The sequence below is a fragment of the Rutilus rutilus genome (assembly GCF_951802725.1).
Source record: "Rutilus rutilus genome assembly, chromosome: 21".
In the NCBI taxonomy this organism is placed as follows: Eukaryota; Metazoa; Chordata; class Actinopteri; order Cypriniformes; family Leuciscidae; genus Rutilus; species Rutilus rutilus.
Window position 1 is genome coordinate 7,672,709 of NC_140226.1, and position 23,675 is coordinate 7,696,383.

The following is a 23,675-nucleotide window of genomic DNA, read 5'->3' on the forward strand; positions in this document are numbered from 1 at the left end:
TATATGCACATTATATGAACATTATTCATTAATTCATTCATTGTAAATGCCATAAAAAAATGTTGGGTGATGCACAATCTAAAGCATAATGCTATGGATCAGCTTTAGTAAAAGCTAAAATTCCAAATTTAGTCCAGCATTAAGAAAGCATATATCAGTAGCCAGAAAGAAAGTTTTGAGTGTGCTAAGGGAAAAAAAGGTTGTGCAAGAAATGAAGTGTAATAAAGTGCCACATACCATTATAAATCATTGCATTGATGTCTTTTAGCTCTATATTTAGACTTGTGTTACTAAAATATTCAATTGAATGAGTCTTTTATCAGTAGAGTAGTTATCTCTACTGTGTTAGTAAATGTTGTGTTATGCATATTTATTCATGAAATCTGAAATTCAGTTCATTATTATAGTGCAAAGTATTAAGCATATTTTTGAGAATAATAAATTCATGGCAAACAAAACTAAAACAAAACAAAAAACACCAGTGTTTACATTCACTGGCTCAAAAATTTAATTACCGGTATGGATGAAAAATAAGTGCATTGTGTAAAACTTTCAATTTTACATTTAATTCAACAATGTATAAAAATAACAATTCGTGCTATTCGTCTAACATGCTAGTAAGAAGCCAGATAATTTGCACTTAAATTATTATACTTCTCAAAAAATTTTAAGTAGATTGGGCCCACCATCGCTGCTCGTATGTAATATAATATAATATAAATATAGCTACGAGCAGCAATATATATATATATATATATATATATATATATATATATATATATATATATATATATATATATATATAATTTTATTTATTTATTTTTAAGGGATAAGACACAGAGAATATTACTTACCTGACCTGATTAGAACAATGGCAAAAAAAATTAGCTAGGGAATCACTAAAACAAGAGAATTATTCTGATTTTGTGATACACTCAAAATATTCCTCAACAAATCCTTTAAATTTAATGATATACAGAACAACAAGAATAAAAAAATAACTATAAACAAGCCAAAACTAAATAATTTACAGCAAAAGTGAAAGTAAGCAGTGTTGGGCTATATAACTCTCTCATTAGAATCAAAATGTTTCAACATTTGCGATGTATTTGGATGCTAAACGATTCTTTATTATAGTGTTTTGGATGCTAACGATTCTTTATTATAGTGTTTCAGTTGCAACTGTTTTGGCGACTGTAAAGAATAAAGAAGCGATTCTTTATTATAGTGTTTTGGATGCTAACGATTCTTTATTATAGTGTTTCACTCACGTTCCAATATCGACGGAAAAAATCATCCTCTTCACATGAGCAAAAATGTGCTTGGAAACATCACAGTGGAGCAGTGCTTACTTTGAGTGGTACGAATTGTACTACTGACTATTTAAACAGAGCAGTGTAATTTTTATAGGTAAGGTTGACTATTTTATTATTATTATATTTTATTACGGCTCTAATGAATAGGCTGCGATGTCAAGATTGCAATGCTGGAATGCACAATATATTGTGTGTGTGTGTTTGTGTGAGGCCCGATTGAACAATGGAGACATAAATACATACTCCATCATTTTGTTCATACAGGACATCATTCAAACTGCAAAGTGTTTACTTATTTTTGTGTACACTTGCAATAAAACACAACATTGTGCTTTTGTCAAACTATAAACTCTTGTCAAACTGTAACCTACAACTGTCACCCAACCAAAATCACACACGCGCACACACACAAACATTGTTTAAAAGCAAAAATATTTATCCAACCCCATTTAAAAACAGTCTGTCGGTGCCATCATTTGGACATTCATCATATCGCATTGGTTTTCATTTATTGTCCTCAAACAGAGCACTAATGTTTATTTTTGTTACACATTCTACATGGATTAAAAAAGAAAAATCAAATGTGTTTTTTAGTGGTAGTATTATTTTATATAGAAATAAATTATTTATAATTCAGATGAGAATAAAGTTAGTGTAAGTTGAAATTTATGGAAACCAAATATATTGATCTGAAATATAGCACATTAATTTTAAATTCATTCAGGTTCCATTACCAAACATACAATCTTAATTTAATGTAAAGCAAACAATACATTTAAAATATATGGGTTATATGCATATTTTGTAATAAAAAAAGATATATATCCAAAAAGACAAGGCCTTAAACTTAAACAAGGGTTAAACTCTTGTCACTGTAACACACACACACATAAACACAGAGAGAATGAGACTTGGTGGAGTGAGGGGGAGGGGAAGGACAGACAGAGGAAGACAGAGACAGAGAACATTTTAAACAAATAAATAAACTCCTAACTGTGACAGAAAGTAGACTTTGATCATGTACATGGAATTCCATATACATGGAAATGCACTGTGTAATAAATGGAAATGTTTGCAACATAGTTTAAAACATAGTTTAACAGCGAAAAAAGATTTATCCAACCACATTTATACATAGTATAAAACACTAGATGACACAATATACCTATTTTTAATAGACACATTCTGTTTACATGTTGATATACAGTCCCTGTAAAGGCAATTCTAAAAAAAAATTCTAAACACATTATAAATGTTAGAAATGTATTGCTAAAACATATTACAAAGACTGTGAACTGTGAAGTACTGAATTGTGGAGTTAGACCGTTAAACAGTTTTTCACTATTGCTGTGTTCCGGATTTTTTGTGAGGGGCTAAAACGGGGGCTCGATGACGCACTGGAGCCCCTGAGCTCCTGGACACGCCCCTACTTGATGACGCACTGGAGCCACTGAGGTTGGCACCTCCCCTAACAATATAAATAGAGCATATTCACATCAGTTCGCCGCTCGATCGCGAGTTACTATCAGTACTATTAGTTACTACAGCCTACAGTTTGCTAGCTAGCTATGTCTTCGTAACGGAAATGCGTACTACCTGGATGCGATCACGTACAAAACAGATCGGTGTCCTTATTTAAATTTCCGAAAAACGATCACATCAAGAAGAGGTGGAATAATTTTGTGAAGAGCCACCTTGATGGAGCTGAGGATCACCGCCAAAACCCGCCTCTGTAGTGATCATTTTACATGGGATAGTTTTATAAACTTTCGTCGGAGACAACTGGGATTCACTGATAATCCGCTGTTACTGGTGAATCGGGCCGAACCGACTATCTCCCGCCTCGGCCTTCATCCTCCCGTCGCGCCGACAACTGGTGCCATCGTTGGCAGTGCATGCCCACCAATGAGTGTAAGTTGCCTTTTGTGCTTATGTTATAATTATAGTAGGTAGTCCAGGCTCGAACATGTATGGCTTTGTAAAACCAATTAAGCTGCTAGGAGCATCCATTCCAGCTGTAACAGTGACAGTTGAGTGTGGCGACGGCAGCTTTCCCGCGAGTGGGCATGGTTTCAGCGCAGCCAGCGGACACGCCCCCAGCGTTTGAGAGCAGAGACTACTGCTCATTTTTTCAAGATTTTGATCACTTATTTTATGTACTTGACGGCTTTTTTTTATCATTCAAATTTGGCTGGGTGGCTAATAACACATTTTTCTGTGGTGTGACAAACTCAGAACACATACTTAATTTTGACTTTACAGGGACTTTAATCCCTCGCTACAGCAAAACTGTTTAAGATATTAAAAATCCGTTCACAATTTAGCATCTTTAATGTATTTTCATCATGTTGAAAAAGTTTGGTCTGAATAAAATAAACCACTTAGGAAGAGTAGCTAAAAACTCAGAGTCTGAAATATCCAAAAAAAAATCCACATTCAAACCAAAATATCTGACTTCCTGTTGGTCGGAGCTAAGGACTGTAAATTAGAAAGTTGTCCGGCTCGATGAGAACAATACACGTGCTTAGTTTTGTTACTGTAGGTAAAACTACCCCCCCCCCACTTTTGTCAAAAGATGGCGCTACTGAGCCCCTGCACCACGCCCGTTTTTGAAACTTTGCACGTCTACTGGCTAATAAATGTGATGTGTCTGTCGAGTTTCATGCAATTCCAAGCATGAGAAGAGTCTCAAAAGCATCCAAAAAGAATATTAAAGTTTGATGCGTTGCCACGGCCACAGTATCTAAGATATCAATAATCCTTTCACAGGTCTACAAAGGGGAATCCCAGCCCTCGCCTTGTTTGGTAAGTTCCATCAACAGTAACCTTCCTTGTATAGTGACAGGACCAAGGAATCCAAGAGGGTCATACAAGCCATTCACGGTAGATAGGACGCCTCTCCGACTGAAAGGCTTGTCATCATCTGAAACATGAAACATGAAAGAGTCTGTTGGAACATTCCAGGACACACCAAGACTACATAGGATGGGAAGGCCATTTGAGAAAAGTTGCAGATCTTTAATGCCCTCAGCACGATCTTCCAAAGGAAAGGCTTCAATCACATTTAGACAGTTAGAGATAATCTTGTGCAGTCTAAGGTTAGACACTGCAAGCATTTCTTGTGTACGTTTGAGAAGGTCGATCGCCTCTGCCTTTGTTGCACATGATTTCAGCATGTCATCAACATAGAACTCCTTCTCCACCAGCTTTCTGGTGTCACTGCCGAATCTCTCTTCATGTTCTTTGGCTGCTCTCCGTAGGCCATAGATAGCCACTGCTAGACACTGCAAAACAATGGAGCATGTGCTGTATGTCAGCAGTAATAGCCACAGGCTCTTTACGGAATCTCATCAGGACCCCTAGCAGGCTGTTATTCACATCAGGGCCTGTGAGAAGTACATTGCTCAGTGAAACTCCCTCATATGGCGCACCTGAATCGAAGACAACTCAAATTTTGTCAGGTTTCTTAGGGTGGTACACCCCAAACAGCGGCAAGTACCACACTTCCTGACCTTGCTGAAGAGGTGGTGCAATTTCTGCATGCTAATTTTTTAGCAAGTTATCCATAATATCCAGGAAGTGTGCTTTCATCTGTGATCGTTTGTTCAGAGTGTGTCACAGCGCGAGAAGACGTTTGAATGCATAGTCTCAGTTGTTGGGTAGACTTTGTCTGGGCTCAGCGGAGCAACCCAACTGTTGCAGCTGTCTTGAAAAAACTATTTTGTCCATGATCTGAAGAAACCTAGTGTCTTCCACAGATGGAGCAATCTTATGATCATTTGCAGTGTAGGAGAAAACTGAATAACCAACACTTTCACCATCCAGCATTAACAGAATGGAGTCCTCGGATGTGGTTTCTAATAATAATAATAATAATAATACATTTTATTTAAAGGCGCCTTTCATGGCACTCAAGGACACCTTACAAAATTCATAAAAAAGACATTAAACAATCAAACCAGTACAGCAAAAACATTAAATTACATAAAAGCCTGCCTAAACAGATACGTTTTAAGACGAGATTTAAAAACTGAGAGACTAGAACTGTTGCGAACTTCTACAGGAAGAGAGTTCCATAAATGGGGAGCAGCATAGCCAAAAGCTCGTGACCCCATAGAAGTTGTCCGAGTGCGTGGCAGAACAAGTGAAAGTGCAGAAGCAGATCTTAGAGTGCGGGAAGGAGTGTGTATATGAAGAAGATCTTGAAGATATGAAGGAGCCAAATTATTAAGTGCCTTGTAAGTTAAAAGTAAAATTTTAAAATTCACACGGAATTTAACTGGGAGCCAATGCAACTTCTGTAAAACAGGAGAAATGTGTTCAAAAGTGGAAGTTTTGGTAATGACTCGAGCTGCAGCATTTTGCACTAACTGTAATTTATGAAGAGATTTGGAAGGAAGCCCATAAAACAAAGCATTACAATAGTCGATTATTGATGTTACAAGAGCATGCACAAGCGTAGCAGTACTCTTGAGTGAAAGGACAGGACGCAGACGATTTATATTGCGAATATGGAAAAATGCAGAACGGGTAACTCTATTAATGTGAGATTCAAAAGACAGAGTTGTGTCAAAAATGACACCCAGATTTTTGACCTGATTCGATAGAGGAACAGAACAGTTATCTATTTCCACAGAAGAAATATTCAACTTACTTATTGTATTTTTTGAACCAACAAGAAGAATTTCTGTTTTACTGCTGTTCAATTTTAGAAAATTACTTGAAAACCAGTTTTTTAATTCACTTAAGCACTCACCAAGAGCAGAAGAGGGAAACTTTGAAGAAGGTTTAGAAGACAGGTAAAGTTGGGTGTCGTTGGCATAACAATGAAAATGGATATCATATTTCCTAAAAATGCTGCCAATAGGTAAAAGATAAATAATAAACAGAAGAGGTCCTAAAACAGAGCCCTGGGGAACACCAGTGACAACATAAGTGGGTTTTGATTTAAACTGTTTAAGTTGTACAAATTGAATGCGATCTGTGAGATAAGAACGAAACCAGCTTAAAGCCATACCAGTCATTCCAATAGATTCCAGCCTGCTCAAAAGTATGGGATGTGAAATGGTGTCAAACACTGCACTAAGGTCAAGAAGTATAAGTATTGATAGAAGACCAGCATCAGCCGCTAGTAATAGATCATTAGAAATCTTTACAAGTGCAGTTTCAACACTGTGAAAAGCACGAAACCCTGATTGTAACTGCTCATATAAACTATTGCAAGAGAGATGTTCGCGAAGCTGAAGAGCAACAATTTTTTCTAGGATTTTTGACAAAAACGGTAGATTTGAAATAGGTCGAAAATTTGCAAAATTCTTTGTGTCTGTCCCAGGTTTCTTAAGAATACGTGTTATAACAGCAGTTTTAAGTGCAGTAGGGACAGTACCAGTAAGAAGTGATGTATGCATAATATCAGTGACTAAAGAGGAAAGAAATGATAAACCAGCTTTAACCAAGTGAGTCGGTAATGGATCCAGTTGACGTGACAGATTTAGATTTTTTCTAGAGGTTGTTGCCATTGTGGATTAACATACAACTTCTCTTTTACCTTGATTTGACTATAGCATGGACTCAGAAAGCTGTGACGGCCATTATCTAAGATGAAAGTCTTGAAAGTATGAACTGAAGATGGCCTATGAGCTCCTCTGAGACACACATCCCCAACGACAACCCAGCCCAAATCCAGTTTTTGAGCAAAAGGGCTCAAAAGGGCATGGTCATTTGGACCATTAATTTGTTTGCGTACTTTGTGTACTTGCATGATGTCTCTGCCCAGTAAAAGAAGAATCTCAGCATCAGAGTCGAGAGGTGGTATTTATTGTGCTATGTGTCTCAAGTGGCTGTGATGGAACGCTGTACCAGGAGTTGGATTTTCTGTACGATTGTTTGGAATCTGATTACATTCTAGAAGAGTAGGGAGAGGTAGACTTATCTTTCCATCAATGGACTCCACAATGAAATCATAAATTCTTCTCCCCGCTGTCTCTAAAAGGCCTGCACATTTTTCAGTGTGTAGGGAAATGGAGTTGTTTTGATGTTAAAGATGTCAAAGAAATCTTTTCTCACCAAAGAGTGGTTGCTTTGCTGTAGTGGTGCCATTTTCTGTTCCATTAACCTCCCTCTCAGCAGGTCACACAGTTATAGAGGACACCAGCCGTTTACCTCGACCTTGATGTAAAATGTCTCACTATAAGAGTTGCGATGTGATGAGTTTTTGGCAGTATGACACGATGTCTCTCGTCTCTTGGTAAGTCAGCGTTGGTAAGGCGTCCTCCAATCCGAAGGAGTCCATCCTCCAATCCGAAGGAGTCCATCCTCGTCGATAAAAGGATTTATGTCTTCCAAACATTTTAACTCTTCTCCATAGAATTCTTGCTGGACACAGCGAATGACGACTGTTTTAGCTTGCCAACGTGCATCAACAGCATCCCTTTTGTGAGTCTTGGAGAATGTTCTTGTTACTTGAATAAGATTTGTGATGGCTTGCAGTAGTCTCTTCCAGCTAGAAAATCGTTCAAAGCGTGCTGAGCTGAACTGACCCTCTGTAGCCTTGGTGTAGTTGACAGTAATTTGGCCCTGAACTTCAACATCAAGTTCTGGGTCAACCAGATCAAAGCTGTTGCTTTGTGGAGACTCACTGCTGTTTTTCAAGAAACCAGGGCCTGAGAACCAGTTTGAGGTCCTGACTCCTGAGGATGTCTACAGATGTGGGTCTGGTGGCGTGATCTGCCGAATTCTGCTCGGTGGCAACATACTGCCACTGTTGTGGATGACTTGATTTCCTGATACGATTGACTCGGTTGGCAACATACACATGAAATCTTCTGAAGGTGTTATGGATGTACCCGAGAACAATCCTGCTATCAGTGAAAAATCTCATGGCATGCATCTCAATGTCCATCTCACTGCAGATTGCGTCCGCCATCTCAGCTGCCAGGACTGCAGCACACAGCTCCAAACATGGAACCATATGGGCTGGATGCGGCGCCAACTTCGCTTTGCCCATAATGAATCCTACGTGGCACTGGTTTTCATCATTGGTGACACGCAGGTAGGCTACGGCAGCGATAGCCTGAGTGGAGGCGTCAGAGAATAAACAGAGTTCTCGATGTTGAGATGAGGCAAGAGGGATAGGCACATACCTTCTTTTGATGTGTAGCTTCTCTAGTTCCAGGAGAGACTCTTTCCACAACTTCCAGGACACTTGCTTGTCTGATGGGAGAGGATCATCCCAATCATATTCTTTGGATGACAGTTCTCTGACGAGAGATTTTCCTTGAACTGTGATGGGAGCCACTAAGCCCAGTGGATCATAGAGGCTCTGAACTGTTGATAAGATGCCTCTTTTTGTGAACGGTTTCTCTTCATGGGATACTTGGAAACCGAAACTGTCACTCTCCAGATTCCATATCTGTCCAAGGCTCCGCTGAAGTGGGAGAGGATCTGCACCAAAGTTGAGGTCTTTTAAGTCTTTTGCAAGGTCCTCAGGGGGCAAATGCTGTCATGACCTTGCTGCTATTGGAAGCTATTTTGTGGAGTTTTAAGTTTGATGCCGCTAACATTTTTTGAGTCCTCTTTAGAAGATCGATAGCTTCCTCTTCTGTTGGAACCGACGTCAATCCGTCGTCCACGTAGAAGTTCCTCATGACGAACTCCTTACTGTCTGTGCCGTATTCATCCTGATGTTCTTGTGCAGCTCTTCTTAGACCATAAATGGCAAGTGATGGTGAGGGGCTGTTGCCAAATATGTGCACCTTCATTCTGTATTCTGTGATGTCATTGTTTAAGTTGTTATCCTTATACCAAAGGAACCGTAAATAATCACGATGATCCTCTCGAACAACAAACGCGTAGAACATCTGCTGAATATCAGCGGTTCTCTTTCCTGAAGCGGATTAAGACACCTAGCAGGGCATTGTTCAAGTCTGGCCCGCTGAGCAGCACGTCATTCAGTGACACACCGTCATGTTTGGCGCTTGAATCAAAAACCACCCTAATTTGATTTGGTTTTTGAGGATGATAGACCCCGAATAGAGGTAAGTACCACCTTTCTTGATGTTCCTCAAGTTCTGATGCTAGTTCTGCTTGGTCATTCTCAAATACCTTTTTCATGAACTCCAGGAAGTGTTCTTTCATGTCTGTGCGTCTGTCTAGTGTACGTCGGAGAGATAAAAGTTGTTGCAGAGCCATCTCTCTGTTGTTTGGAAGACGGCGGCGAGGTTTGCAGAACGGTAGCGGTGCTACCCAGCTGTTTGCTTGATCCATATAAACCTCTTTGTCCATGATGTCCAGGAATGTTTGATCATCAACTGACAGAGCTACTTATTCATCATCAGGGTGGCTGTCGAAGACTGTGGCTCCAAGTTTTTCTGTCTCCTCACCTTGGAATGCGCTGTCCACAATTCTTGATTGGTGAGTGTTTTTTCTCTTAAGTGTCTCTTTCACTTGAATTTTGTTAGAACAGTGACTTAACATGGATGTCCGTCCATTAGGCAGTGTTTGTGTCTTGTACACTATGACACTGGGTGGTTTGTGAGCCCGGTCCAGACAAACGTCTCCAACGATAACCCACCCGAGATTAAGACGTTGGGCGTAGGGGTCTTCATGGTCTCCGTTATACTGCTGCCTCACTTTATGCACTCGCAAAATGTCTCTTCCTAGCAGGATGAAGATCTGAGCATTTTCATTGAGTGGTGGTATCTTATCTGCAACAGGTCTCAGATGTTTGTTGCTCTCCTCCCTGAGGTTTCCATAACACCAGAGCAAGTCTTTAATGTATAGGGAGACGCTTTTTCATAGAGGCCAAAGTGGTTGAAGAACTCAGGGCGAGCAAGTGAACGATTGCTCTGGTCGTCTAACACTACATATGTCTGAATTACCTTTCCTGGATGATCTTCAGGGTAGACTTTAACTAAACATATTTTGCAGCAGGATTTGGCATTGGTGTTTCCCCCACAAACCTCTGTGCATTTTGATGTTACTGCAGGGAGAGTTCCAGGAGGAGTCTTGTGGGTCTCCTCCTCGCCTTGATCTGCTGGAACTTCTGAGACCCAAGGTGCTGGACCAGGATGTAAAGCTGATGTGTGAGTTTTGCTGCCACATTCTCTACACACTATTTCCTTATCACAGTCTTTTGCTCTATGTTTGGTCGAACCGCAGCACCTGAAGCAGATGTTCTTCTCCTTAAGGTAGGTTTTACGCTCCTCTATAGGCTTGCTGCGGAAGGTGCGGCATTTTCTGAGTGCGTGAGGCTTGTTATGCAAGGGGCATAGTTGGTCTGGACCTGTAGCTCCTTTTTCAACAGAGCCTGTAGGAGCTGCTTTAGCTTCAGAAAACACGCCAGTCTTCCTCACAGACACTGGTACACTGGTTGTTATATCTTGTGGGTCTCTCTGTCTTGGTTGTACCCATGCGCGTAATTTGCACGGGGGTTACGGGGGTCATGACCCCCTCAAAAATCAGATCCAGCTAATATAACCCCCCCCCAATATCATCACATCATTCAGATTAAAATAAATATTAAATATTCCGAATGAATAGTTTTGTTCGTTTTCTTTATTAATTTAATTTGCCAGCAAGAAAGATAGTATCATATTTTAAATAATCTGTAATGTACCCCCCGCCCACCGCACCGACTACTTGGTATTACCCAACCCGCTTTCTCTACAAAGTTTGTTCACTATTTTGCGCAGTCGCTGGGATGAATGGTTGGAGAAAGCTGACGATGCATGCTAACGGATGGAAAGATGAAAAGGACACTGAAAGGCAGCCAGACAACGATTTTTCATTGTTGGTCGAAACCAACCAAAAAGAGGAAAAATCCTGACCAAACGGAGGTACCCCTATTGCTAAGTTAGCTGTTAAGTTAGTTCAGCGTTTCTCAAAGTGTGGGGCGCGGGCGCGGCCCACTGGTTGGGAATAGAGACATGACAAGTGGGGCGTGACAAACAGGTTTTGTGCCCATCTTTTTAATTCCTTTATTTATTGACCATACACTCAAAACAAAACAAAGACACATTTAAATGTAAGCCTTTTCACACGTAAGTTTAAAAGTTTTTCAAGGCGACCGTTATTGATCGTAGTATCACTTTATGGTTCCCATGGAGATGCGTCATTCATTGCTTGTCACACTGCAGCCACAATAGCGCTGAATGACTGATGATCTGCTTTTATTTCCTTTTTTATTCAAAATTTCACAAATTTGTTAGCTATAGCAGGATATATCTGATATTCCGATTGTCAAATATGTGCAAGTGGATGTGTTTTGTTGTTCAAACACCTTTATAACGATCACGTTAGTTGAGCTGTATGCGCAACGTATTTTAGGTATCTTATTAAAATACCTAAAAAAATACGTACATTATTAGGAATTTACCACCTCCGGCTCAATTTGAGATTATTATTTTTATTTTTTTAGTTATATATTATTATTATTTTTTTGCATGGAGTTTGCAAAGTGACAAAATGAATCAAAGCATAACTAACGTTAGTGCACACTTGTATTTTCTCAGTTTCTGAATTTGATGTTATCAGAGGCTAAATGCAAACTAAATGCAATTTTTATCGACTTTTGAGTCTTATTTCATGCAAAGTGATAATATAATTGCACTTTCATTTTCTCTATTTGAAAGTTTTTAATGCTGTTATTTGATGTTAAGTTTTTAAAATGTGATGTTAATAAAATACATTTTAACAGTTAAACTTAAAGCCTAGTTTATTAACATTTTGTTGGGGTGATTGGGGACAGGTGGGGCTCGGAACCCTTTCCTACCTCCGAAGTGGGGAATGGCAGAAAAAGTTTGAGAAACACTGAGTTAGCTGATGATTTGTTTTGTTGACTGGAGTTGGCTGGCTAGATGTTCGTTTGCCAGTGTCCTATGAGGTAAAGCCAGAGGGTGCCAGGGACTGTGTAGAACCAATGTCACTGAATTGTAACTTAAGTTGCTGTTTGCTCCAATACAGTCACATGTTTTGGGGGGGATTGCATAATTTACTTGTGACTAGAGATGTCATCCATTGACAGCTAGCTGCTATGGGCTAGTCAAAGATTTGCCAGTAGAGGTGCGAGGCTTATTTACTGAAGTTGAAACTCTGATCAGATTACTCCTTGTGGTACCAGTCTCGTCCTCTGAGGCAGAGAGGAGCTTTAGTGCTATTAGACTATTAAAGACTTGGTTACGCACAACTATGACACAGCAGAGGCTGAACCATGTTGCAGTGTGTCACATCCATCAGGACAAATTGGACCTCTTAACTAAGAAGTCAGTGTGTGCACAGTTCATTTTCTTACACCGAGACGTAAACAGGTGTTTAGTGCTTTTATCTGAATGGTATGTGTGTTAAGTTGCAGCCTAATATATTGTAACATACCTTAAAATGTGATTTACAAATAGGCCTTCTTTTGTATTTACATGCTTTTGTTTAGATTTTGTTAGTGGATGGTGAGTTTTGGTGATGCCCACCAATATGTGAAATCTGTTCAGAATAAAGGCTCCAGTGTGCCACCCTGTATTGTGTAATGTATTGAGAGTTGAATTGTGCATAATACATTTGCTGCATGTAGGTGCCAATACAGTGATGCAATTGATTCATCTTTAAGTTCTTGTTTTTTTTTTCATAAGATATTGAACACACGCAAAAAAACAATTAAGTGGAAGCTGCCACTGCTGGCTAGTGCTTAAACCAGTCCCTCCAGGATTTCGCGGGCCTTTTTTGTGATTGTTGCGGCCTAAAATGCCTGATGTTGCGGCCACTTTTCTAAAAAGTTGCGATGAAAGTTGCGATGTTCTTCGGCATTTGTTTTTTTAAGTTAAAACGGCATAGATAGATAGATTTTTACTTAAAGGCCATGTTGCAGGTTAACCACCACTGTTGATCAATGGGTACATTAATCACTCAAGATATGTATACCATTTTTAAAATGTCTCAAAAATGGTCTTAAAGACCAGTTTTTTACGTTTTTTGGTATGAACGTTTTTTTTTACGCAATTCGGTGATGACGTCACGTTGGGGAGAAGCGGAGGAAAGGTAGCCTCAGCCAATACAGTTTGTATTAGAACTATGGCGACTGACTGGGAAAAATGAGTGAAAAATCAACGTTTTCTTTATATCTAGTGGCAGTGATCATGACATAAGTTCAGATAAGTACCGGTAAACTTTGTCTTCATCTAGAAATAGAAGGCATCATGCTAGCTATGGGCTAATTTGCCAGTCCCACCTGTTATCCACCCCCTCCAGATAATCCCTAATTAAGTCTTTCCCCCAACGTGGTAAACACATTAATGATTAGTTATCCCACGTTTTGATGGTAGCCTACTAGCTCCAGTAACAGCATCATTGCCAAGTGTTTCTAAGCGTTTACCTCTTCCTCCGGTGAAAATGTTGCAAACACAGCCGCCGCGTGTCTGTCGCTGTTTGGCAGGTGCTTGTGTGGGCGCCGGTGTTGTGCCGAATTTCGACTCCCTGCCAAATTATTACCCCCCTCGTTGAAGTCAGTACCTGATTGCCTAATCCTAACCCCACCCCTAATCCTAACCCCTCCCCCACAACTAATCCTAAACCTACCAATACTAGGGGGGTAATAATTCGGCAGGGGTCGAAATTCGGCACGACACCGGCGGTGCCGTCCCATGGAAACTGCGTTGGAAAGCTTGTGCTGTAAGTGAGTGCGTTTTGGTCGCTGGTCGAGGAGCTCACCCCGCAACCAGATGTGACGTGCCTCACTCAGCATCCAGGATTTGCATGCTGCCTGAATCCGTTTGTGCTGAAGATAGCATAAACCCATTTCACGCAGGATCATGGTCCCCTTCAAGCCGGCACGCACGAGTATGTTAATTGTTTGTTTACTTTACCATTCTTTTTACACGAAGTCTTATGAACCAGCTTAAACAGTTATAGGTGACTAGAGATGTGTTGTATAATCTGCGCTATCTGAATACTCTCGTCTACTACTCGTCTCTCTAGTCACTCTCAACGCTCTCAAGGCGGGCTTTGGAATATTCTCTCCCCAACGTGACGTAATGGAATGCATTGTGGCGGAAAGGAGAATCGTTGCAAACCGCTGTAAGATAGCCTACTTTTTCGTATTATATTGCGTTTTGTGATACCCAACAACATAAAATACAATGGATAACAGTTTAAATGTTTATTACCAACAAGTAAACTGCACAAATTCGATGAAAAAAAAAAACCTGCAACATGGCCTTTAAAGGGATACTCCACTTTAAAATGAAAATTCTGTCAACATTTACTCACCCTCATGTTGTTTCAATCCTTTATGAATTTCTTTCTTCTGCTGAACAGAAAGGAAGATATTTAGAAGAATATCAGTAACCAGACAATATATATACTATGGAAGTCAATGAGACCAGAAACTGTCTGGTTACTGACATTCTTCTAAATATCTTCCTTTCTGTTCAGCAGAAGAAAGAAATTCATAAAGGATTGAAACAACATGAGGGTGAGTATATGATGACAGAATTTTCATTTTAAAGTGGAGTATCCCTTTAAAGGGATACTTCACCTCTGTAAAGATGAATGTGTATTTAAAATGGGTCATTTATGTAGTAGAAATGTGAAATTATTTTCGAATTTGGAGCCTTCTAGACTGAGAAAAGCCAGAAAATTTATTTTTGGCTTATGTGGATGAAAGACAACAACTCCCAGAATGCACTTGCTTCGCTGCCCTATGAGGCCACTCCCAAGCCACACCCTACTACCAGTAAGAGAGCGCAGAAAAACAAGGCCATCTACTAGTGAGTCTCTGTGACGAGTCTGCACGGGATTTCGAGATCGCCAAAAATGTCCGGGATTCGGCTTTTGCATTCTACAGTCACCATTCATTATGTTTACTGTGGCGAGCAGGACGGGACTGAGGGCCGTGGGAGAACGATGAGCGGGAATTTTCTTAGCAATGTTAAAACGCACATTGACCCATCACTTGTTTAGCGTTCATGTAAACGCTGCATTCAGATTCACCAATCGAAATGAATTCAGTTAGACTGAAACAAAAGGTGTGCATGTAAACAATGAATGGCGACTGCAGAAAACAAAAGCCAAATCCCGGACATTTTGGACGATCTCGACGGCCGGACATGTCTGGGAAAAAGAGGATGGTAACCCCTACTAAGCTTTCTCCACAGAACAAGAGCCTGCTAGCTTAGCTTCCAAAAAAAGATGGCTGACACTATTTGTACATTCTGTGAGTGAGATCCCACCCTCTATGGGCGGGTTGAAAACATGCGGATCTAGCACCTTCTACTGGCTGTAGTTTTTAGCCTCTGGCCAAAAAATCCTCCGATGACACAAAATGACGATTTTTGCGTCATCGAAGGATTTTTTTACAGACAAAAAAATACATAAATCTCTCGTCTCAGGGGGATATGAGGGAGGGAAGCACGGTAATTTGAAAATACTACAGGTTTTCTACTGCTACAAAGCTTAATCCTTAAAATTAAAGTATCCCTTTAAAGTGCTTTTTGGCTTTTCCCCTTTCCTTTATTGTGTTATATATCTTTTTTTGTGCATGTTATAGGTTTACAAAGTGAAAAAGCCCAAAGTCCAGTCCACCCCAAAGGCACTTACCATGTACCACAGAAAACACTGTTCACCATCTGCTCTATTGTAGTCCAGCCTTTACTTCAGAGACAAATGTGCTCACTTTGTAACACACATTATGCTCGCCTAGCTGCAAAACATAATGTTGTATGTAACTTTGAAATGTGTTTTACCTATTTTAATACCAATGTGAATCAGCCAAAATGGAAATGTCACTTTTTTAGAATATTCTATTTTAAAGATAATTTATAAAATCCACAAAAGTTTACGGGTGTTTATTTTAAAGTGGCCAAACAATGTGTTTTATTCTTGTTTTGCATATTCACATTTTTATAAATGCCACCTCTGATGCAGATTCTGTTTTCTCTGCAGTGGGAAAAAATTTTTTTTTGTTGATACTAGTCAATTTGATTGGTAAAAGCCATGTAGTGACTTAAAATGTATAGAATTTGACATGAAAGATGACAGTTAGGGGGAAATTACCTTTATAAATGTTTTTAAAAAATGCAATGAGAATCAATTTAAGATTAATTGGTTCAGAATAAATGACTTTTACAACACAAAAATTAAACACTTTACTGAAGTAGTTAGTTATTGCACCACCACAGGATTTTATAAGGGTAGAGATTTTATTATAATATTAGGTCAATGTAGCTTACATGAGTGAGTCGCCAGCTGAGGAAAGTGAGTCGCCCGTTGTGTGAGGAGAGTGAGTCGCTGCGTGAGGAAAGTGAGTCGCCCGTTGTGTGAGGAGAGTGAGCCGCTGCGTGAGGAAAGTGGACGACGCTTTGCTGGAGACCGCGATGATTGGTCAAAGTTGCAGAAAAATTGCGGTGATTGGTCAAAATTGCAAGTCGCACTGAATTCACGGGGATTTGTTGAAGTTGCGTTAATAGTTGCGATCGCGAAATCCTGGAGGGACTGTTAAACACTTAATTTAACTACTGTGTCATTATGGCATAAATAGTCAAGTGAACAGCTGCATTTACGTTAAGTAGCCTAAATCAGTAAATAAGTAAAAAAGTATCACAATGTATTTCTAATACAGGAACGGCAAATTAGCATGTTACCTTTTACACAAGAAAATTATTCAATAAATAAATTAATTAATAAATATGCCGCGAGTTTAACCCCCCCAATGGTAGACCCAAAGTTACGCCCTTGGTTGTACCTGAGTAGTGAGCTTGAGATATCATAAAGCTAGGGTCGTTTCTGGTTTTAGCTTCAGAACGAATAAACTGTGAAAAGAAGGTGAAAGGTGGATAGGGGACATGGTTGCATTCTTTGTACTTTGACCCTTGGGAAATTCACTTTTCTTGGAGACTAAATGGGAGCTTTTCTAATATGGGGTTCACTCCGCGTGACATATCGAGATATGCTAGTCCAGGGAGGTATCCTCCTTCTTTTGCATATTCGAGTTCAAGCAAAAGGTCTCCAAGCTCTCTTAATCTCACATTGTCTCTGTTTGAGATTCTGGGGAATTCCTCGATCCTCTTCAGGAGTGAATGTTCAACTGCCTTTGGGGTTCCATAGGTCTCTTCTAGTCTTTGCCAAACCATGTTAATTCCTGCAGCTGAGTTGTGGCTGTGTATGGCTCAGATTCTTTTCGCTTGTTCCTTTGACGCTGGCCCGAGCCATTTAATCAAGAGGTCTAACTCTTCTCTTGGAGATAAGGTGAGTTCATCAATGACGCTTTGAAAAGAAGTTTTCCACGCCCAATAGTTTTCCGGGTGGTCATTGAACTCCATTAAACCAGATGTGACCACTTCTCTTCGCAATTAGGTATTTTGCGACATCTGTCGTGGCTGCTGTATGTTTTACAGAGTTGTCAGGGTCCCACTTCTGCTGTGCAGGCTGTCTCAGGTAAGTTGAATCTACATGTGGATTTAAATGTCTCTTTATCTGTGTTTGCACAGGAGGAACGTTTCCAGGAGTATGTTGTGTGGTGTTCACGGATGGTTGAGATTTCACATTTTTAAGAGCTATTTGTGGGCGAGTATCTTCATTGTCGATTCTGAGGTTACTCATTTCTTGTTTGACTTTCTCTACTGCAGGTTGTGAATATGTGTGCATAGATATGTGTTCTGATGCACCACAGCTGTGTTGCAAAACGTATTCACTTGTCCGTTGTGCAGCGTTGGATGGGGAGAGTGGTAAGTCAATGTCATCACGAGAGTCTATCTCTGCATTTTCCACAGCAGCCACAAACACTGCCTCTTCTGCAGTGGCTGTAGCTGCCTCTTTTTCTTTCTTTAGAATGTGCATTTTTGCTTTTAATGTTGCCTCTTCGACCATCATCTCCGCTTCTTTCTTAGCGAATGAAACCTGCATGCAAGCAGAGCTGGCTGTTGATGATTTGTTGCTTGATTGGGCGATGGATCTAGTCACCAAGGACTGATGTATTTCTTCTGTGTTGCTCCGTTCATTCATCCTGGTTGCTTAGATGACGATGGGTCAGCAACGCTGAATCAGTGTTGAACTGCTTCGTGATGAACTTGGTGTATTACCACACACCATTGGCCCTTACCAATCATGGCCTCCTAATAATCCCCTTACATTGAATTGGCTCTATCACTCTCTCTCCTCTCTCTAGTGCATTGTTAACACTGCAAAATATGACACATCAGGACATGCATACAAAATACTTCAGAAATCATATTTCTGGATACTCAAATTTGGTTAAAACCTTTGTAGACATAGCTTGCATGACAGCACTACAAAAACACATAAAGTGAAACCCCATTGCCTTATCTACTGCTTTTCTTATTGTTGTGGGCTTTATAGGGTGAGTGATATTTCTTATAAGACACAAGTGAGACAGACAAGTGCAAATATTATAAATAGGTTGTTGTCTTACCTCCAAGCCACGCTGGTGGAGTTTTTTGCCCCCGTAAAGAAATGCTGATTTTCAGACCGCAATTTAATAAATTAAGCTGTCTGCTGTCTGCTCCTTGCTCCCTGAAACAAGTATTAAACTAATATTAGCACAAGTTTTGCCTCAAACCACCTGAAAAATGAAGCCATGCAATGGTGACGATGACGAAGGAGTTAAGATTAAGTTTATAAGAAAGAAAAACTTGTGGCTTTTAACTGTGCTTTCGCTAGCTATTTGAGTAAATGAAAACATAATACTTACATTTAAATGTGAATTTGCCGTCCACCACCGAACTCTCTGCCGCAATTTTTTAAAATAAAAATGCTGTCGGCACCGGTGCACAATGACTTATGGGGTAGGATAGGCCGCTAACGATCCATTTATGTATCTTTTTTTTTCACGGGGAAACGAAGGGTGCATTTGGCGTCGCTTTTGAATCAGGGTAGCCTTCGTCGCGCCGCGATGTCGCAACCGGCCTTCGAATACGGCCTTCAAAGGATGCAGAATTGGGTAACACTTTATAATAACGTTCAGTTGTAAGTCATTTATAAGTGGTTAGTTAATGATGAACTAATCATTTACAGAACATTCATAAATGAGTAGCAAGTGATATACTAACATTTTATGTATATGTTTTGTAAATTGTGTTACAAGTCATTTACAATTGATTAGTTAATGATTAACTAATCATTTACAAAACATGACTATGCGTTTCATAAATGTTTCATAAATGATGTTACTGTTTTGCTCACATCAGGTGCACAGTGGTTAGACTCCATGTGTTTCAGAGAAGACAGCTGTCTATACCCTCACCAGTCAGCACTTACACTGCAGTACACACTACAGTGTTCAACAACTGTTATAGATGTGTAAACGCATGAATAAATAATTTACAACACTTTCTGCGTCCCCTAATCTAAAGTGTTAAACTATTCATCACTTGTAAATGTCTTACACTTCATTTGTAGATTACCACTTCAAGAATCAAAAAGGCATAAGATCTACAAATGTTATCTATGAATGTATATGTAACACATTACAAGTGATGAATAGTTTACACTTTAGATTAGGGGATGCAGAATGTGTAATAAATCATTTACAACACTTTCTGCATCCCCTAATCTAAAGTGTAAACTATTCATCACTTGTAAATGTGTTACACTTACCTGTTACAAATTATCTGTACGTGCATTCAAGGCATTTACAACACTTTCTGCACCCTCTAATTGCTACATACATACATACTTTTTTTTTACATTATTTATGAAACATTTATGAAACGCATATTCATGTTTTGTATATTATTAGTTAATCATTTACTAATCAATTGTAAATGACTTATAACTGAATCTACAAAACATACATACAGTAATTAACATATCACTTATTAATCATTTATGAACGCATAGTCATGTTTCGTAAATAATTAGTTAATCATTTACTAATCACTAGTAAATGACTTGTAACGGAATTTACAAAACATACATAAAATGTTAGTATATCACTTGCTACTCATTTATGAATGTTCTGTAAATGATTAGTTCATCATTAACTAACCACTTATAAATGACTTACAACTGAACGTTATTATAAAGTGTTACCCAGAATTGAAATGGGACATCCTTCATTGCGCCGCGTTGACGCAATCGGCCTTAAATGCGACCTTCCAAGGGTGCAGCCTTTGAATTGGGACATCCTTCTTCGCGCCGCTATGACGCAATCGGTCTTCAAATACGGCCTTCGGAGGATGCAGCCTTCGCATTGGGACACAGCTCAAGTCAGCCGGAACCGGGAACACTTCCTATAACACCTGATGTACTCGTTACATCATAAGAAGAATGGCATCTACGCTAATGTTAGTCTTTCTGTTTATTCCGAGTTTTACTGTAGTCCGCTGGATCCGGGTCGAATCCAGATCAGATGGTGGACCTGCGCCTAGACACGACCCCCAGTGCATGATGTAGTCAACTGGATCCGGGCCGTATCCAGATCAGATGGAGGACCTGCGCCTAGACACGACCACAAGGCATCTCTAAAGTGTCAGCAGATATTGCATCAACTAGACACTCCCCTGTGAAGGCCTCATCAACACGATGACACTGATCCTCAACAAACCCGTCTCCACACCGCCGTGATGACCACGACCTTCATCCAGTTGGAACTGGATAAATATTCTGAATGTTCTGATCCAATCTGACTTCTGACCTGTAATGCTGCCTGAATCATAATCATACACTGTTCGTTCGTTGGCCAGAGGAGAACTGTTGGACAGACTGTGCCTGGTTTCTCCCAAGGTTTTTTCTCCATTCTGTCACTTGATGGAGTTTAGGGTTTTTTTTGCCACTGTCGCCTTTGGCTTTTGGCTTGCTTAGTTGGGGACATTTTAATATTCAACAATATTATTGATCTGCCTGCATTGACACCATTATATGACAACTGAGCTGGACGATGACATCAAGGTTTTCTCCAGAGCGACTATACAGTATATATAAATTAACTAAATTAATAACTTTTTTTACAACAAAAATGAAACATCACTGAACTTAAGCTGGACTGTGATGCTATTTTTTTCTGGAAACAAACTTTGTTGCATTATTTTCTTGTTAGTCTGTAAAGCTGCTTTGAAACCATCTGTATTGTAAAAAGCGCTATATAAATAAATGTGACTTGACTTGAATTGACTTACAGGTTTGCCATTTATGGCTATTTATTATTATTATTTCTTGATTTATTCCTTCTAATTCTTGAACACATGGGCTTGTATGAATGTTAGAAAACAGTGCCAACACTACTGCAAACTTTCTATTAAAGGTGGTATACTATATGTGAACTTGTATTCTTTGTCACACATTAACCTCAAGAACTTAAAATATAAGTCAGGAAAAGATAAATGAATAGCCAGAGACCAGCATCTTCTAATCCTTATTACTATGAGCTCCAGTACTGCTCAAAGTCCAAATGCAGTCTCATGCTGACCACAAACCAGTAATGATAACCTTTTTTAAAGTTTGTTACTTTGTCCTGTTCATACTGTCCATTTGAAATCAACTCAAAGAGATCTAAGTCACAGCCTGCATTTCTCCAATATGGCAACTGAAAAGGACAGGTCACCTGACGAGCTGAAACTAAAGACTGAAGTAGGGCTGCTGGGTGGAGTGTCTCTCATTGCAGGGGTCATGGTTGGCTCTGGAATCTTCATGTCTCCTCAGTATGTGCTGCTTTATATTGGGAGTCCAGGTGCTAGTCTGTTAATATGGGCTGCTAGTGGATTGTTGGCCATGCTAGCTTCTTTGAGCTACGCTGAATTAGGAACTGTTATTCATGAATCTGGAGGAGAGTATATTTACATCTTACGCACTTCTGGCAATATCATGGCCTTTATATGTGCTTTCACCAATAACATTGTGATGAGACCAACTAGCATGATTGCAGTGGCACTCACCTTTGCACAAAATACCCTTGCACCTTTCTATGATGATTGCCTACCACCAAATGGAGCAGTGAAATGTTTGGCAGCCCTAGGGATTATGGTATTGACAGTTTTGAACTGCTTGAATGTGCGCTCCTCCATCAGAGTCACAGTGTTATTCACGGCTATGAAGGTGCTGGCACTTGTAATAATTGTGATTGGGGGAGTTGTGCTACTTATTCAAGCGGATACCTCCAACAGCCTCCAAAACTCCTTCGATGGGACCAAGCTGAGCATCAGACCCATGGGAATAGCATTTTACCAGTGTTTGTGGTCCTATGATGGCTGGAACACTTTAAACCATGTTACTGAAGAGATCAATCATCCTGAGGTAATTATGTCCTCAATGTTTGCTACACAGTGACAACAGCAAGTAAGCTGACTTTGATAGTTTTGCACACAAATTGCCAAAAAGGAAAGACATCTATATTATTATAAATAGTTAATATGTAAAATGTTTAAAATAAATATACAGTGCATTTTACAAATTAAGGGATAAGATACAGAATCCTGCTGTGAAACTAGAATTCCATTAAATCATTTACAATGGATCTGTAAGTGCATTTATGTGGTCATATTTGTAAAAGATTTTTATGAATAGCTACTGACAGGAACATTTGCACATCAATGCAACTTAAAAAAAATTTTTTTATGGAGACGGGTTCTAATGATGCGTTTATACTGCTGTGGATAAAGAGGAGCAGAGCGGGCGTTTTCATTCCATTCCTTGAGCTTCATGCTCGTGCATGTGAATTGAGGGATTGATTCATTTGATTCATTCAGCGTCTACCTTTTTTTCAAATTGGTCCGACTCTGAACAGACAAATTGCATCTGATCTGAAAATCAGACCAAATTCGTGTTGGTGTGAACAGGCCTTTAGTCATGTATATCAGGAGCAGGGTGCATTTATTTGCAACGGGAATAATGTGACCAAAAAAGTTAAACCCATAAAAACCTTGTATGTAGCAAGGTTCCTCTTTCCTAGATTACAGCTTTGTACACTCTCAAACAAGATTTTCTCAACCAACTTTATGAACTGATACATTGCTATCTTCAAAATATTGGACAAATTAAATCTAAAACAAATCACATTGTCACTGCACTATATACACAAAGTTAAAGCAGTTCAAAGTTAAGTTATTTCAATTGCATATAAAATTTCCATCCATTTCGATTACATAGTTTTAACATAAACAAATTAATAATCTGAATGTGATTCATATTTTTCAGTCAAATATAAATGAAACAGATAAGATATGTAATTGTATTAATAAACTGAATGTGATTCATATTTGTCAGTCATACGTAAATGAAACGGGTAAGATTTATGTAATACTACACAGCAAAATGCCCATTTTAAATTAACACTGCTCAGTGTTCATATGTTTGCACACTACAGAGTTAAGGTACCATTGAAGCAGTGTTGAAGTTAATGAGATAATTAAGTGTTGATTGAGT